This window comes from Lissotriton helveticus, chromosome 2_1, assembly GCF_964261635.1.
Source record: "Lissotriton helveticus chromosome 2_1, aLisHel1.1, whole genome shotgun sequence".
NCBI classification, from domain to species: Eukaryota; Metazoa; Chordata; class Amphibia; order Caudata; family Salamandridae; genus Lissotriton; species Lissotriton helveticus.
Window position 1 is genome coordinate 72723300 of NC_136059.1, and position 18644 is coordinate 72741943.

General features: G+C 46.3%; 1 protein-coding gene across 12 annotated transcripts in view; it reads right to left on the bottom strand.

Annotated features, from left to right (window-relative positions):
* LOC144817722 (homeobox protein not2-like) overlaps positions 1–18644 on the bottom strand; it is a 1386394-nt gene that overhangs the window by 958386 nt on the left and 409364 nt on the right. The gene's annotated exons all lie outside the window — the stretch shown is intronic.

The following is an 18644-nucleotide window of genomic DNA, read 5'->3' on the forward strand; positions in this document are numbered from 1 at the left end:
ATCCGCCAGGGTATTGTGGAGGCCTCTGACATGCTCCGCTTTGAGGGTTTTGTTGTGGAGTGTAACCCATTCCCACAATTCTTGAGCCTCTCTTAACAAAGTTGCTGACCTTGTCCCTCCTTGCTTGTTTTTTGTAAAACATGCTGGTGGTATTGTCAGTCCGAAACAGTACCGATGAACCCGCAATCCTTGGAAGGAAAGCTTGCAGAGATAGAAAAATCGTCCGCAATTCCAGGCTGTTGATATGCTGTTGTTTGTACTCTTGAGACCACTTGCCTTGCATCTGTAAATCCTGGAGATGCCCTCCCCATCCTTCCATGAAGGCGTCTGTTGTTGGAACAAAATCTGGGACCTCTTGTATGAAAGTGAGTCCTTCTGCTAGATTGGCTGTCTGTCACCACCAATGTAGGGCGTTTACCATGCGTGGTGTGACCATCATGGTGTCGTTGAAGGAACCCACGGCTTGTTGCCACTGAAGGTGAAGTTCTTCCTGTAGTGGCCTCATTCTGAGGCGTGCCAAAGGGATGAGATTTATGGTCGAAGAGCACATCCCCAGAAGTGAAGCAAACATGCGAACAGAAATTGAATTTCTTCTTGAAATCAGAATAGCTAGCTTCTGAAGACGAAATTGTCGTTCGTGAGATAAGAATGCCTTGCATTGGACAGTGTCCAGAAGAGCTCCGAGGAACGAAAGGACCTGCATAGGACGTAACTGGGTTTTGCTTCTGTTCACAGTTAGCCCCAGAGAGTCGAAGAGGCGAAGAGACATCACAGTAGCAGTCCTGACTGCTTGCTCCGAAGGACCCTTGATTAACCAATCGTCCAAATACGGGAATACTTGGATTCGCTGTGATCTTAATGCTGCTGCTACAGGAGCTAGGCACTTTGTGAAGATCCTTGGCGCTGACTTTAGACCAAACGGGAGCACTTTGAAATGATAATGGGTGCCAGCCACAGTGAAGCGGAGATATTTGCGATGTTTGGGATGGATTGGGATGTGGAAGTAAGCGTCTTCCATGTCCAGAGAAGCCATAAAATCTCCCTCGTTCAGGCAACCTAGAATCTCTGAAATTGTGACCATGTGAAATCCTTGTTTTTTGAGGAATCTGTTCAGTTTGCGAAGGTCTAGGATCGGTCGCCATTCCCCTGATTTCTTTTTAATCAGGAAAGAACGAGTAAAGAAACCTGTCAGTTTCTGATGTGCTGGGACCTTCTCTATAGCATTCTTGAGGAGCATTGTTACAGCTTCTTTGAATAATAAGTGAAGACGAGGGGGAGGGGGTCCCCTGGGCGGAGTGGTAGGTGGCTTGGTGACAATTTCTAGGGTATGGCCGTTTTTCACCAGGTTTAGATCCGATAGATCGGAGGTAATTTCTCGCCATTTGTCCACAAATGTTGAAATCTTCACGCCCACAGGAAGGGGAAGGGGTGTGATTGGCGCCCCGCGGAGATCACTGTTTTCTGTTAGAGTCACGTCCTTGATTTTGGGATCGTTTTTGACCTCCCTGGCGAGAGAAACCAGCCGTATGAGATTGGCGGTATGATGGTTGGTAATTCTGTTGATATTGGGGCTGCTATTGTCTGATCTGCTGTGTTTGATATCCTCCTCTAGAGGAATGACCACGCCCCTTAGCACCTCTGAATGTTCCACGTTTGTATTGCAACAAGCCCAAGGATCTTGCAGTGTCCGTATCGGTCTTTATTGCCTGTAGGGCTTCATCAATGTGTTTTCCATACAACGATTTGCCATCGTAAGCCATGTCCAATATTTTTGTCTGGACTTCCGGTCTAAAAGTAGTGGCTTTAAGCCAACCCTGGCATCTGAGTACTGCCGCCCCAGCTAGCTGTCTGAAATTCGTATTGACAATGTCCAGTGCGCAATCGATTGTTTCTGATGCTGCACGCTCACCCTCTAGTAAAATCTTCCGTGCTTCCTGTATTTTCTTCTCTGGAATGAGGTCAATCAGCCCAGCCATATCCAACCACATCGTAATGCCCTATGATTGCTAATGAGTTAGCTGCCCTGATGGAAGCAGCGGCCATGGTGGAAAACTTCTTTCCAATCAGATCAAGACGACGTCCCTCTATGTTCGGCGGTGTAGTAATAGGTGTCGCCGGGTTCGTGGACCTTTGCTGGGCAGCCTGGGAAATTACGGAATCTGGCCTAGGGTGTCCAATGAGGCAGGATGGACTATTGGCCGGAGCACGATGCCTATTATCTATCCGTGGAAGCACCACAGGCACGGATGCAGGATTTTTCATGATCTTGATACCTTCGTTCCATATATAATCAATTATAGGAACAGCCCTAGTAATCTTTCTGGACTCCTCCTTAAAATCGTGAAGGAAACACTCGGTCCGTTCCACCGTAACAGGAAGTTGAAACCTAGCAGCAGCCCGCTGCATGAGGTTGTGAAACCCTCCTAAATCCTCTGGTGGTGAATCAGATTGCAGAGGAGTCGGTGGAGAAGGCATAGGGATAAAGTACGAATCCATGGATCCACATGAGGGTTCTCTGACAATTCACCTTCTTCAACTTCCTTATGAGAGGAAGTGTCCTGATCCTGAGGAGGGTTGGTGATCTTGAGGAGGTGCTGTACTCAGAGGCATTGGGGTCGGTGCCTCAGGTGGAGGTAAAGGATCTGGAACCGCCACAGGCGGAGGTGGTGGAATAACCTGCTGCGGGGGAAACCGCTGCCTATAATCTGCGAGCATGGCTTGCAAGTCCTGGATAAGATTTGGAGGCAGATGGCTGGTCTCAGACTGCCGAGTCTGTCTATGGTATACTGTGTGATGGGGAACAACAATGTCCTCTTGGTAACATTGTTCGTTGTACTCCTCTTCCTCTTCTTCCTCATCTTGACATTTGATATGCAGTTCAGAAGGATGACGAGCTAACCCAAATGGTACTTTGTCGTCCTCATCGTCATAATCATCATCCTCTTCTTGGGCATATGTCTCCAGGAGGTGTGATGGAGTAAAAGGGGAAATATTGGAATACTCATGTCTTTGAAATGTCTTAAGTTGAAAGTTCCTAGATGAAACTGGCGTCGAATAAGTTGGAACTACAACCAAAGCCTTAGTTGGAGCAGGTAAAACCATTGTAGATGGTATGGTCGTCGACGGGATCTCAGTAGATGGAATTGTCGTCGACGGTCTCTTTGCTAGCGTCGTCGACAGAATCATCGTCGATGGGCACGACGTCAACGAGATCATCGTCGACCAGCTCAACGTCAGCGGGATCATCGTCGACGGGCTCGACGTCGACGGACTTGGGATCTTCGTCGACGATACCTCTCTCGTCGACGGTGAAAGCTTAGCCGACGGTACTTTTGTCGATGCATGTTTCAATGACGACTTCGTCAATGAGGCCTTCGTCGACGATTCTTAGACGACAGTCTTCTTAGACATTATAGTAATCCTCGTAGACAGTATAGGAGATGTGATGACATAGTAGAGATAGTCTCCGTCGACGAAGGAGCAGAAGACATGACAGAAATCATCGACGATAGAGGGAAAGCCAAAGATTTCGAGAGGCTTTTACTCACTGTTTTAGAAGATTGTTTCTTAGAGTCCTTGAGAGCAGAAGTCTGTGGAGACTGAGTAGGCCCAGAGGAAGTTGAGGGAGATCTCTGAGAAGGGCCAGAAGTAGAGTGGTAGGATTTTAGATGTTTTCTCCCCTCACTTGAAGAACTATCCTGTGATTTAGCTCTCTTGCTGGAAGTTGAGGCTCTATCATCCTCTTCGGCCGAAGAAGATTTAAGCCACAACAGGACTCTTGCCTCCCTATCCCTGAGAGTCTTAGGAGGGAAGATACAGCAGATTTTATAATCTTTTGCCTCATGTTTAGGGTAGAGGCAGTAGATACAGTCCTTTTGTTGATCATCAACATTCAAGTCAAGTCATAAAATTTATATAGCGCACTACATACCCAGAGGGTTTCAAGGCGCTTAGGAGGGGGAGGAGGATTATTTGTCAAATATCCACGTTTTAAGCTGCTTTCTGAACGCTAGGTGATTCTGGGTGAGGCGAAGGTAGGCGGGGAGTGAGTTCCATGTTTTGGCAGCCAGGTATGAGAAGGATCTGCCTCCCATGGTGGTCTTGTTGATGCGAGGTACAGTGGCGAAGGCTTGGCTGGAAGAGCGAAGTTGGCGGGAGGGGGTGTAGAAGGACAGTCGAGAGTTGAGGCAATCTGGTCCGATGTCGTAGAGTGATTTGTGTGCGTGGGTAAGCAGACGGAAAGTAATCCTCTTATTGACGGGTAGCCAGTGGAGGTCTTTAAGGTGACCAGAGATGTGTTCGTTGCGTGGGATGTCTAAAATGAGCCTGGCTGAGGCGTTTTGGATTCGTTGTAGTTTCTTCTGGAGTTTAGCGGTGGTACCTGCGTAGAGGGTGTTTCCGTAGTCCAGTCGGCTCGTGACTAGAGCGTGGGTGACCGTTTTCCTTGTTTCGGTGGGGATCCAGCAAAAAGTTTTTTTGAGCATGCGAAGAATGTTAAAGCAGGAAGAGGATACGGCGCTGACTTGTCTGTTCATTGAGAGTGAAGAATCCAGGATGACGCCAAGGTTCCGTGCGTGGTCTGTCGGGATGGGTGCATTTCCGAGGGCTTCCGGCCACCAGGAGTCGTCCCATGCAGAGGGGGATTTACCTAAGATGAGGACTTCTGTTTTGTCTGAGTTCAGTTTCAGGCGGCTTTGTTTCATCCATTCGGCGACTTCTTTCATTCCTTCGTGTAGGTTAGTTTTGGCGGTGCTGGGGTCCTTGGTGAGAGATAGGATCAGTTGAGTGTCATCCGCGTAAGAGATGATGTTGAGGTTGTGTTGGCGGGCGATGGCCGCGAGGGGGCTCATGTATACGTTGAAGAGGGTGGGACTGAGTGAGGATCCTTGTGGTACGCCGCAGATGATTTCAGAGGCCTCGGACTTGAATGGTGGGAGGCGGACTCTCTGGGTTCTTCCGGTGAGGAACGAGGTGATCCATTCCAGTGCCTTTCCTTGGATTCCGATGTTTCTGAGGCGTTGTAAAAGGGTGCTGTGGCAGACTGTGTCGAAGGCTGCAGAGAGGTCGAGGAGGATGAGGGCGACTGTGTCTCCATTGTCAAGTAGAGTTCGAATGTCGTCTGTTGCAGCGATGAGGGCGGTCTCAGTGCTGTGTTTGGCTCGGAAGCCAGATTGTGAGGGGTCGAGTGATTTGTTGGCTTCGAGGAAGGCGGCGAGCTGGTTGTTGACAGCTTTTTCGATGACTTTGGCCGGGAATGGAAGAAGCGAGATGGGGCGGTAGTTTTTGAGTTCGGTGGGGTCTGCTGTTGGTTTTTTCAGAAGGGCGGTGAGTTCAGCGTGTTTCCAGTCTTCTGGGAAGGTAGCGGAATGGAAGGAGCAGTTGATGACGTCTCGGAGGTGCGGAGCTATGACGGAGTCTGCTTTGTTGAAGATGTGGTGAGGGCATGGGTCTGTGGGGGATCCAGAGTGGATGGAATTCATCAGGCGGATGGTGTCCTCAGTGGAGATTGGGTTCCAGGCTATAAGGGTGTTAACAGGGGGAAGATGGTCAGCTGATGGTAGGGTGGGTTGGCTTCCGGGTTGGTTGTCAAAGCTGTTGTGGATGTCAGCAATCTTGTTGTGGAAAAAAGAGGCTAGGGAATCGCAGAGGGTTTGAGAGGGGGTGATGTCGTTGGAGTTGGCCGAGGGGTTGGAAAATTCCTTGACGATGTTGAAAAGTTCCTTGCTGTTGTGGGCGTTGTTGTCAAGTCGATCCTTGAATGCTGTTTTCTTGGCTTTTCGGATCAGTTGGTGGTGAGTACGGATGGCGCTTTTGAAGGCGTCCTTGGTGCTGGTGGATGGGTCTTTTTTCCAGGCCTTTTCGAGGGAGCGGCAGAGTTTCTTGGACTTCTTGAGGTCATCGTTGAACCATGAGGCCTTCTTGATGCCAAGATTGTGTTGACGTTTTTTCAGTGGTGCTAAGGTGTCGGCGGTGTTGGACAACCATAGGGTGAGGTTGGAGGCGGCTTCGTTGGCGTTAGAAGAGAGGGCTGGGGAGGTTAGAAGGAGCGATGTGGAGATCTGCTCCGTGGTGATTTTGTTCCAGTTTCTTTGTAGAGTTGGTTGGAGGTGGATGATGGGTTTCGGCTTGTTGTAGGTGAAGTGAACGCAGCTGTGGTCAGTCCAGAGGAGATCCGTAGTGTGGCTGAAGGAGACATGGTTGCTGGAGGTGAAGATGGGGTCGAGTGTGTGACCTGCGATGTGGGTGGGGGAGGTGACCAGTTGTTTAAGTCGACTCTCTCCTTGTCGCAGGTTCTGCAGGGCTTGAACAAGGCCTTCTTGTTAGACATTCTGAAGAAATGGCACTCAGGAAGAGTCCCTTCCACACGACATGCAGTGAAAATCGGAGGAGAACTGGCTCTGCTGAGAGTGTTCTAGAGGGTGCTGATAGCCGATAGGTTGGGACCAATTTTTTGGTCCTTTTGGCATAATGATGTAGATAGGCTACTAAGATCTAGGCCTCAGGCCTTTTTCTTTAGGGCCTACTACTACTACTATTATTTACCTTTGGCACTGCTTTTTTATTTACCGTGGGACTCCCGCCTGGGCAACGGGGAATGATTCGGGGAATGTGAATCTATGTAAGATACCCCAATACTCACCAGGGCCTTGAGACCCTCACGGGTGAGCAGCACGCTTTACAAACCCCTGATTGATTGATTGATAGTTTCTGGTGTCATTGAAGTTTCTGAGGTTGCTTTACTCTCTTCATCAAAACCCCCCTCCTCGGTGCATTGTAAGTTAGAAAAGGCCCATAAACCATTGTAGCATTACAGAAAAATGGAAGAAAAAGCCCTCCAAAGTCCATCAAGGCAGCAAAGAACGAAAATAATATGGAATTTCTACAACTCCATTGGAGCAGGACACTTCAGTGGTGGGGGAAGAGCATACTAATATTCATAGGGGGGTGTCTGAGCTCTTGGATGCTGGACTTACTGAACAAATTGAAACTCTTATTAGGGAGGGTTACTTTAGAGTCAATAGCTACGCAGGCTGGAGCTCAGTAAGGGCCACCTAATTAGAGAAAGAGGTACTGTTACCGGGGGTAGCACTTTTACCATCCCATACTCTAACAGTTTTGTTGAGGGAGGAGAGTGCCCGGAAGTAAACAGAACTATAGTTAGGTTTAAGAGAAGGTGTGACACTCCAGAAATCCCAAGAGGATTCATTGAGTGTAATTAGCTGGAATAGAGAAGGTTTATGCTCTTTTTTGGCAGATGAGAAGGGACAAGATATGTGTACACCACTTGCTATTTCATGCTTTCAGGAGACCTGGGATGTGGGAAGTCTGTGATTTCATTCACGGTTATGTGACCTTCAGAGTGAATGCGGAGTCCTTGTTCCATGGAAGGGCTAAGGGAGGCGTAGCAACTATTGCAAGCCTGAGGTTGGCTTGTGGTGCAGAGCAGATAACTTTCGACTCTGAACTTATATTGGGAGTCATGCTATCATTCGCTCGTCAGGTGAAGGCTTTGATCATTAATGTTTTTAATTCTCCCTCCTCATAGGCTGCTCTATGAAGTGAGTTAGGGCGACTTTTTGAAAAAGCCTCGAGTGGCTTGCAGATTCCTCCTTTAATGGTGTAACTGGGGGATCTTAACCTACATCCATGTACAACCTATTTTTCTAACTATAAGGGCGCAGACTTTAATGTAGATTGCGACCAGGTTCATTTGAGTCACTCACATCAGGCCCATTTGACGAATCTCCTCTCAGAACTGTGGAACATAGGTCACATAAAATAGTATCCACTTTTAAGGGCAGGGGTGTGACTTTCACTATTGATTTTATTTTTGTCTCAGCAGATTTGTACTTATTAGTAGAGGGGTTTAGGACTTTTTGGAATATTTGTAGCACCCCAATTCAGCTGGAGAGGTTTAGGGTAGAAGATTCAGAACAGGTACAGCAACCCTCTTATACTTTGACTTTGAGTGCTGCCTAAATCCCAACTCCTCAGATCAAGCTATTCTGGATTTGTATGTCAACAAATGCAGAGAGGTACAAAAAGCGCCTTTAAGCCCCAAATTGAAAGAAAAGGAGGTAGGACCCAAACGGTTAGATATGCTTTGTTCGAAGGTCAATAAAGATCTAAAGCAGGCCCTCAAACTAAAACCTAGGAATATAACGGCAATTAAAGTTGGCAGTAGGAATTATGCGTAAGCACGAAAGGCTAGGAAGAGCCAACTTGTAAAAATGGCATGGGAGGAAGCGTGTGAAGAGAGAAATAATGTAGCCTTCTGGAGGATTGCGAACCACCTTCTTTTTAATGAACTAACCCCACCAGACATGAGGCAAATGATTCCAGCTAATGATTGGTTGGTGCATTTTGAAAATATTTACTCAAGTAATTGCTCACATAAATCATTTACACAGATAGCAGGGAAACCGCTATTGATATTTGAACCAGAGGAGGTAAGAGCTGGCATACTGAGAACCTCCTTAGTAAAAGCACCAGGGCCTGATGGGGTACCCGGGGATCTTTGTAAATCATGTGTGGAACTCTTGACCTCAATACTCACTCAACATTTGAATTCTGTAGTCCGTAGTCATATCCCCACATCCTTGAAACAATCAATCCTCGTTCCAGTCTTTAAAGAGGGCATACAAGATGATCCAGCATGGTACCGGCCTATATATTTATTATATTCTGAGATTAAGGTCCTGGACAGGATTCTCCTAAAAAGACTGGTCTGAACATTGTTGAAATTCTTCCAGATATCCAGTACGGTTTCAGGCCAGGATGATGGGTCATTGAACAGAATCTTAACCTATATTTGGTAATTAACAAATATACAACTGTTAAAGGGGGAAATATACATCTAGCCTCCATGGACCTTAGCACAGCTTTTGACAAAGTGGATAGATCTAAGCTGTGGGCTGTGCTGAGGGACATGGTGGTGGATGTGCCGCTTTTATCTTTTTTGTCAAATTTGCACACAAACCTAGAAGCCTCTGTTGGATATGGGCCTTGGGGAGAATGCACTACGCACTTTCAGTTAAGGCGGGGGTCCATCAGGGCTGTATTTTGGCCTGATGCTATTTATAATCTATATTAATAGGCAGGGCCAGTTTTTAAAGGAGTGTTGCCTGGATGTACCAATGGTGGGAACCATAATGGGTCCGGCATTATTGTATGCAGATTACTCTGTTTTAAGTGCACGGACCTCAAATGGTCTACAGTTATTATTGAATCTCTTTTATGAACTTATGGAGGACTTAGGACTGAAACTTAATTATCTTAAGTCCTATACTATGATAAAGAATAAGAAATTAAAAACACACTATATCAAGGATCATTGTTTAGGGAAAAGTAGATGTGTTTTGTTACCTTGGTATCCTGTTGGACAATTTCCTGACTGGGGGACCATTGATTAAAGCACATATACATTCCCTTAATAGGTCAGTACCTGGATGGCCTCGAACTGTCTTAGGCTCAACTCGGACAAGACCGAGGTTATGACCTTCGGAAGACTCTCCCCTGAATGGTCCCCTGGTTGGTGGCCGGAAAAGCTTGGCCATCCACCTGTCCCAGTGGAAAAAGCCAGAAATTTGGGAGTGATTTTTGACAGCAAGTTGGCGTTTGACCTCCACACTAACAAGGTCGTGTCGTCGTCATTTTTTATCCTGAAAAAAATCAAGAAGCTGCTACCTTATCTCCCTTCTTCAGCTGGGAAGACTCTGGTTTCTACCTTAGTCTTCTCTAAAATAGATTATGGGAACGCTCTCTTTCTTCATACCCAGAAGCGTGTCATAACGAAGCTGCAATCCATTCAGAATGCGGCTGCCAGGATTCTTCTTAACATCCCTCGCCGCAAATCCACTACTCTTGGCATTCGTCAGCTCCACTGGCTGAGAGTTGAGAGCCGTGTTAAATTCAAGGCCCTCTGTATTGCATATAAGGCTGTACATGGCATAGGACCCAGTTTCCTGACTGAAGCCTTTCAGCTGTATACCCCCAGAAGGCAATTACGATCGCCCAATACCAGTCTCCTCCCTGTGCCACGTACAAGAACGGTCACTTGGGGAGACAGGCGCTTTCTTGTGGCCACCCCAAAACTTTTGAATCTCCTGCCACTTGCCATTAAAGTCGCCCCGAACCTGATGAGTTTTCGCAGGCTCTTGAAAACATGGCTGTTTAACCAGTGAGAGGATGGCTGACTCTAGTTGCTCCACAGCGCCGAGACACCTCCGGGTATTTGTTGCGCTATAAAAATTACGTAAATAAATAAATAGGGTAGCTCATGGGATAGATTCCTTTAGTAGGTGTTTAGGACACAGACATATTAAATCTGTTTTACATCTTTACAATGCGCAGTGTGTTCCCACTGTGGTGTTTGTCACGGAAAACTGGGATACAAGCCTTGCTGTTCAATTCAAGTTGCGGAAAACAGAATTCTTAGAAGGCTATTAAGAATTCCCCAGAGTGTTCCAGAGGAAATTAATCACAAAGAAATGGGAGCAAATTGTATAATTGATTTTATTTGACTCTGCTCAATACTTCTACGGCTCTCTACATGGCTTAAGAGTGAAGTGGAATTTAACAGAAGGATTGTGATTGATTGCATGAATTTGGAACTAAGTCATCACATACCAGGGTTAAGTTACATTAAAACAACCCTGGAGGTGTTAGGTAAACATCAGTTGTTCAGTACCCCAGAGCTTATTAGTAAATTGGATATAGGATGGGCGAAAGAGGCTTTTAGATTAACTAATGGCGAAGCTAGGCTACAAGTAGCTCAATCCAAAGATAGTTAAGATGGTGAAATCCATGAATGATTTTTCTTGGCAGATCTCTCTTCTCTTCCCCAGCTTTTAAATGGAAGTAAGTAAGAAGTCTTCTATGATGAGCAGTCATATCCAAGGTTAAGTAAATTTCTATTTTATTTATGGATTTCACCATCTTAAGTATCTTTGGATTGAGCTACTTGTAGCCTTGCTTCGCGACACTTCACCTTTCCCGCCGCTGCGTCCCCCCCCTCGCTCGCCATTCGCTCCAGCACCCGCCTCCCAGCTGCTCCTCCTTCCCACCTCCCCTTCTTAATGGCGGCCACGCCACTGGCACGTCGAAGGCGCTCGTAAGGCAAGCCCATCTGCGCCGACAGAAAGGCCATCTGGTTCACCACCGACCTCCAGGCATCCAAGCAGACTTGTTGACGACTCGATAAAAAGTGGCACCACGAACAGACACGGACAACCACGCAACCCTTAAGAATGCCAGCCGCAAGCACCACTAACTCATTTGAACCACCAAAAGGACCTCCTTTAAGGGAGACATCGACAACAATGCGCCCAACAGCAAAGAGCTCTTCAACATCGGGAAGGAACTCTCCAACCCCAGCTCCAACTCTAACGACATCCCGCAGTCGCAAGACCTCTGCGACTCCCTAGCCACCTTCTTTCACCGCAAGATCGCAGACATCCACGACAGCTTCAACACCCAGACCCTTCCAACAGCCGCCGACACCGCAGACCTAGCACCCCCAGCCACACCAACCTCCTGCTCTCCAGGAACCACGTCAATGACAACGACACCGTCAAAATCATGAACACCATCCACTCCGGCTCACCATCCGACCTTTGCCCTCATCACATATTCAACAAAGCGAACTCCATCATCGCACCCCAACTCCGGAAGATTTTCAACAGCTCCTTCGAGACCGCCACCTTCTTGGAGAGCTGGAAGCACGCCGAGATCAACTCCCTACTCAAGAAACCCAAGGCAAACCCAAAGGACCGCAAGAACTTCCGGCCCATCTCCCTGCTCCCGTTTCCGGCGAAAGTCATTGAGAAGATTGACAAAAGGCAACTGACCCACTTCCTTGAGGAGAACAACACCCTGTACTTGTCCCAATCCAGATTCCGCAGAAACCACAGCACCGAAACCGCCCTCATCACTGCCACAGAAGACATCTGGACCCTGCTGGACAACGGCGAAACCGCAGCCCTCATCCTCTTGGACCTCTCGGCCTCCTTCGACACTGTCTACCACCACACCCTACGCACATGCCTCCAAGTCGCAGGGATCAGCGACAAAGCCCTGGACTGGATCACCTCCTTCCTCACCGATAGAACGCAGAGTGTCTGCCTCCCTCCATTCCAATATAAAGCAACCAAGATCACCTGGGGAGTACCCCAAGGATCATCCCTTTACACAGTCTGGCTAGCTCCCCTCTCCTACATTCTTCAGCACCCATCAAGCGCCAGGAAACAGAGCGCTATACAAAACTCCCTTAAGATAAGATAAGATAAGATCCCTCAGCCCAACCCTTTTCAACGTCTACATGGCACCGCTCGCCAACATCGTCCGATCGCAGAACGTCAACATCGTCTCTTACGCCGACGACACCCAGCTGATCGTCTCACTCACCAATACCCAGCCACCGCCAACAACAACCAACATGAAGGAATAAAGGCCTTTGGAGAATGGATGGATAACAGTCGCCTGAAATTGAACGCGGACAAGACAGAGGTCCTCATCCTTGGCTCCACCCCCTCTGCCTGGGACAACTCATGGTGGCCGACCGCACTGGAAGCCGCACCGACACCCACTGACCACGCACACAACCTGGGGTTCATCCTTGACTCATCGTTCTCAATAACCAAGCAAGTCAACGCTGTCTCCACCTCCTGCTTCAACACCTTCCACATGCTTCTCACGATCTACAGATGGATCCCCACTGGAACCAGAAGGACAGTCATCCAGGCCCTCGTCAGCAGCAGACTGGACTAAGGCAACGCCCTTTACGTTGGAACCACGGCCAAACTCCAGAAAAGACTACAACGCACACAGAACGCCTCCGCACGCCTCATCCTCGACATCACCCGCCACAGCCACATCACAGCCCACCTGAGAGTTCTGCACTGGCTCCCCGTCAACAAGAGGATCACCTTCAAGCTCCTCAACCATGCTCACAAAGCACTCCACAACGCCGGAGCAGTATACCTCAACAAACGAATCACCTTCTACACCCTGAACCGCCAGCTCCGCTTGGCTGACCACGCCCTCACCACCGTTTCACACATGCATAGAACGACCACCAGCGGCAGATCATTCTCCTACTTCGCCGCCAAGACACGGAACACCCTCCCCACCCACCTGCGACAGACCCAGGACCTGCTGACCTTCAGGAGACTTCTCAAGACCTGGCTGTTCGAGCATTAGCAGCACCTCCCCCCCATCAGCGCCTTGAGACCCTCACGGGTAAGTAGTGCGCTTTACAAATGTTCTGATTGGTTGATTGATTAAACCTGTTTCCACAGCTGCTGATGAGGTGGCATTAACCATTAGACAGCACAAGTGACATGATTTCTTCACTAGACACTTTGCATATTGTTTTTATTTGCCCTAACTGGTCAGCCTTAAGACGAAAATATATTTGTCCCCTGTTTCCTCCTTTGGATTTTTATCAAGTGAGACCAGCCTTACTTTACTTGCAACTTCTGGATTCACCAAAAGCCTGTTACTAATTATCTCGGTTTTTGGCAGGGATGTATTTTGCTAATTGGCGAAATTAACTGTGACAGTGAGCTATTTTATAAATGTACTGTACATGTAAATTGGTTAAAATATGATGAATAAATGGTTATAGGTGGCCCCCATTATTCCTTACTTACATAGCGGACCCTTTTATGAAGGTTTTCGTATGTTAGGTTTTATCAGGATGAGCCCCAACGTCATTTTATACAGTATTTTTAAAGATGTTTTTGCTGTGTTTATGTATTTTTGGTAAAGCATTTTTAACTTTACAAAGGTTGTATTTAAAAAAATTGCTGTATTTTAATTTAGATATGTCTCTGAGTGTAATTTTGATACGTGATGAATTGTGGATGTTTTATTTGTATGTGTTTTATGGCCTATTTAGGCCAAATAAAGAATGTATCGATTGATCGACACATCTGCATACGTGTGGTTTGAATAACATTGTTAATACTTATGTACTCACGTATTTACTTAAATAACACTTTGCATTTATTATATAATGGAAAATGTATCCAATTGGATAGATTTTGCATTTATAATGAGACCGTCTATGTATCTGTAATCACACAGTTACAACATGTATTGAGATGCGTGTTATACTAAAATTGACCAAATGCCTTAAGCATTTGGATTTCGCAATGTTTTAACCTCCAGCGTGGATATTTGCTACGGGTACAATGTTTTTCTTTCCTCTTCAGGTACAATGTATAAGCTAATAAATAGAGAAATGCATCTTGTGTGAATGAGATTGAGAAGTTCAAAGGCGTACTCTTGGCAAGGACAATAAGCCTAACTAACAAAGAGAGGACTACTGTCTAGGCAGAATCAGGAAACGGGTGGAATTCAAGGACGTTCGAATATGTGGACCAAAGAAGGGAATCACAAGTGTAGTTGCCATAAAGTATTGTTTGAAGGTGGACATTAATGAGACCTTTGATACGGGATTCTAGAGGGTTCTTCTGTGGGTATAATTGAGCAACACTCTTTAGCTTTGTTCAGATACCTTTCAGACTTGGAGAGGTACAGACCTCTTTGCGACATCTCCATTGTGTGGCTTCGTGCTATACAATATACTTTCTGTTGGAGGACTTCTTCAGTAGTTCTGCTATGCTGACACCTCTCAACTTTGTTGGATGTAATTAGGGTTTTCCCATCTAGTTTTCAATAGTGTAGGTTAGTTAAAGAGCATTAGAATTTCTTTAAGCACCATAGCCTGGAAGACCGAAACTTTCAATCTAATCATCAGACTTTGTTACTTATCCTTTGTACTTTGACTACTGAAGTCCTCATTTGCTTTCTGTTATTAAGGATAAACTTTCAGATTTGGATTTCCGTTGGTGATTCTGTATTTTTATACTATGTTCTCAGACTGATTAACATTACTTTGGCTCTGAATTGGTAATAAATCTATACTTAATTCCACTGACTCACTACGAGCTTCACTGTGTGACCAAATAGATTACACTGTAATAATTTACTGAAATTGGTCCTAACTCCTTTAATTCCTCAGGCACCCAAGATAATTCTATTGCAGGATGTAGGCAAAGGGGGGCCGACAATTGTGCATTGTCAAGATCTGGTGCTGTCATGTGATCCCTATGATTGAGAAGATGTAGTGTATCTTGCAGGGTGACCTTGCGAAAGGATTGTTTTCTTAAATACTTGTTGAGTTTGCAACAGTCTAAGATGGGGACTTGCTCCCCGTCTTATTCTTTTTCTTTATAAGAAAGAAGCAGGAGTAGAAATGTATTCTCTCCAGGTTCTTTGGGACCTCTTTCCATTGCTTCTTTAGTTAGCATGGTTAATATCTCTTGAAGAAGTTGGTTTAGATGGGGAGGAGGTTGGTGGGTATTTAGTGGTTTTGTGATGAATTCCAACAGGTGCCCACATGTGATCTTTCTGTTATTATTAGGGACCATCCAAGGGGGGAGGGGGGGTGTAGTAATTTGAGATGCAACCTGCCAGTTGTTTTTGCAAATTACGGGTGAAAAACGGCACCGTTAAAAGGTCACTGCTTTCTGGCAGTGTCTCTCCCTTGGGGAGGTTGTTTACATCTGGGTGCCTGCTTGTATGCTGCTGTAGGTGGCTGTCTGTACTGGTGCTGGGAATATTGAGAGCAGTACTGGGTTTGAAAGGGCTGGTATTGTTGTCTGTATGGTTGAAAACTCCTTTATAAGAGTATGATCCTCTGCTCCTGGTTTCCAGAAAGGGCTGTCTCCTTATTTGTACTGTTAATAATAATAATAATAATAATAGGGAAGCTTATAAAGCGCCTGGTTACGCACCCCGGCGTGTACCCGCGCTGTAGTAAGTGAAAACAGCATGCCCTCAACTATGCTCACTGCAACTTAGCTACTGTACAAACAGATGGGTCTTGAGCTTTCCCCTGAACCTTGCCTCTGATGGCTCCAGACGGAGCTCCAGCCGGAGTTTATTCCAGCTCCTTGCTGCAAGGAGCCGGAAGGACCTGCCCACCATACGGGCCTTTTTAATTCTGGGGATCACTAATAGGCCACAACCAGAAGATCTAAGGGAACGGGCCAGCCTGTACTTAGTGATAAGGCTATGTAGCGGCCTCGGTCCTTTGCCCCCAATAGTACGGTGGCACATACACAGAGCCTTAAACTCAATTCTCCTTCCAACCAGGAGCCAGTGTAGTGCCTGCAGCGCGGCCTTCGAGGCAGATCTTCTAGGGAGCCTCAGGACCAGCCGGGCTGCGGCATTTTGTAACACCTGAAGGCGATCAAGGCTCCTCACCGTGGCACCCAGATAGAGGAGGTTACCATAATCCAGTTGTGCGGTGACAAGAGCGTGCACTAGCGTCCGCCTAGCCTGCCAACAGATTTGCCTGTATCTGTCTCAGTTTTTGTATTTTGAAGAGTGATATCAACATGCTTGCCGAATAAAACCTCACCGTGTACGGCATATCTAAAATCTTGCTCTCTATTTCTGGTTGAATGATCTATGATGAATTTGATACTTTCAGCAGGAGTGCTCTCTCTTTCCTGCAGAAATTTTCTGGCTTCAAGTCTTGTATCCCTGAAAAGAGATCAATGCATGCAGAGATGTCTGATCACATCTGCCTTTCATAACGTCCAAATTTCGCTAGGGAATTAGCTGTTCTGTCAGTAGTGGCTGCCATTGTAGAGAAGCATTTACCAATATTATCCAGCCTACGCCCATTTCGATCTGGTGGTGTTGTAAAGGGGTGGATGGATTATTTGGGCGACGCTGGGCAACTTGTATTATAACCAAATGGGATGACTCACTAAACATGTCAGTGAATCATTCGGTGCTTTATACTTTTTTGTCCAGTGTAGGCAGCACTGCAGACACTGTAGCCGAATTCGTCATAGTCTTGATGCCTTCCTCTCATGTAAAATCCATGATAGGGATGGCTCTGATTGATTTTTTCATAGGTTCTTTGAAATATTAGAGGAAGCAATCTGATTATTTTATTGTTAGAGAGATCTGGGACCTTTTTGCTGACCTTTCCATAAGGCTGTGGAAGCCACCGATGTCGTCTGGTGGGGAATTTACTGGTAGTTGCACAGGCGGGGATGGTGTTGGGATCAGATAATCATCCCATTCATTGGGAATTGAAACAGTGTCTCTGATCTCACCTTCTTCCCTGTCCTCATCTAAGGAAGGTGCGTCATCCGCTGGTGGTTCAGCCATTGTACTAGCCAATGTGGGTAATGGAGTCACTGGCCCTGGTAACATACACAGTTAGCACATGACCAGTGTATGGCTTTGTGGGGAATACATTGGTCTTGCTGCTTGGGGTGGAGGGCCAGTTGTTGTTCCAAAATTATTATAAGAGATTTCCAGATCCTGCTTGTGTGGAAGATTATTGACCCTAGTCAGTGGCATTTGTACTGATTTTTCCTGCTGATCCTGTCAACCATAACCAGAGAACTCATCCTAATATTGGTCAGGTTGTTCCCCTGTAGCATCATATTGCTCCTCGTCTTTATCATCCTCCTGAGACTTCACACGTAGCACAGAGGGACTATGCACTACCCCAAAAGGTTATTCATCTTCAGATTCATCGTCATTCAGCAGATGGGAAAGGCAAAACCTTACTTGGTGATGTATGAGCTAGCAAAATTGGTTCTGTAGGGGATTTGTCTTACGCAAATGATTTATAATAGCATCAATGATGTCAATGGTGTTTTCGTCAACGATGTCTTCATTGGTATCGTCGTCGACGAGATTCTCAATGGAGATGTTGTCGTCGATAAGGCTCTCCTCTGCGTTGTTGTGGTTGATGGTGCTCTTGTCAACAGGATTATGGTTGTCGATGGGGCTCTCGTTGACAGAACCAGCGTCGGTGTCGTTGTCGATGGTGTTTTTGTTGAGATCTTCTTCAGTATGGAATTGGATGACTTTTTCAGCTGTGCTTCCTTTAGTGAAGGAAGATTAAACTTTTTCTGAGGAAGGTTCCCCCTTTTCTTAAGAATGTGGATGATCCTCTGCTTTTTTGAATGCCCTGAGGACCCATGGTGGGTCTTCGACAGAGCCTGTTTAGGTGACCCTGGAGGCACACTTACAGGAGACCTATCCTTCTTACAAGATGTTTCAGTCTTTGAGGAATACTCACAATCCTCCTCAGATAGAGGGTTTTCTTTGGATTTTAATTTCTGAGGCCAAATCAGTCACCTTCCCTCTCTGTCTTTTAAGGTTTTTTGAGAAAAAGTGCAGCATACATTACAATCCTTTACTTTGTGTTCCGGATGTAGACTGCAGATGCCCTCCACGACTGGATCCTCAGAATGCAGCCTCTTTTGTCAATATGGCCTGAACAGTCCTTTCTTAGGTGGTTCTGTCATGGTTGAGTAGTCAGAATATGCCGAAGTAGATATCTGTCTTTTCCTGAAGTAAATTCTTCTGCAAATTAGAGAAAACTATAGTAAACTGAGCAGTGCTCAGGGAGACTCCTATCACATGACATGCAGTAGAAAACCTGAGGGATTGAAGCTTCGGTGGTGATTGTTCTAGAGGATGCTGTCGCCTGATTGGCTGAAATTTGGTTCTTAATAAATGATGAGGATAAGCTATTGAAATGAATGTCTTTTAACATTAACTGCAAATTATGTAATTGACTACTGCTTTCTATGGTATCG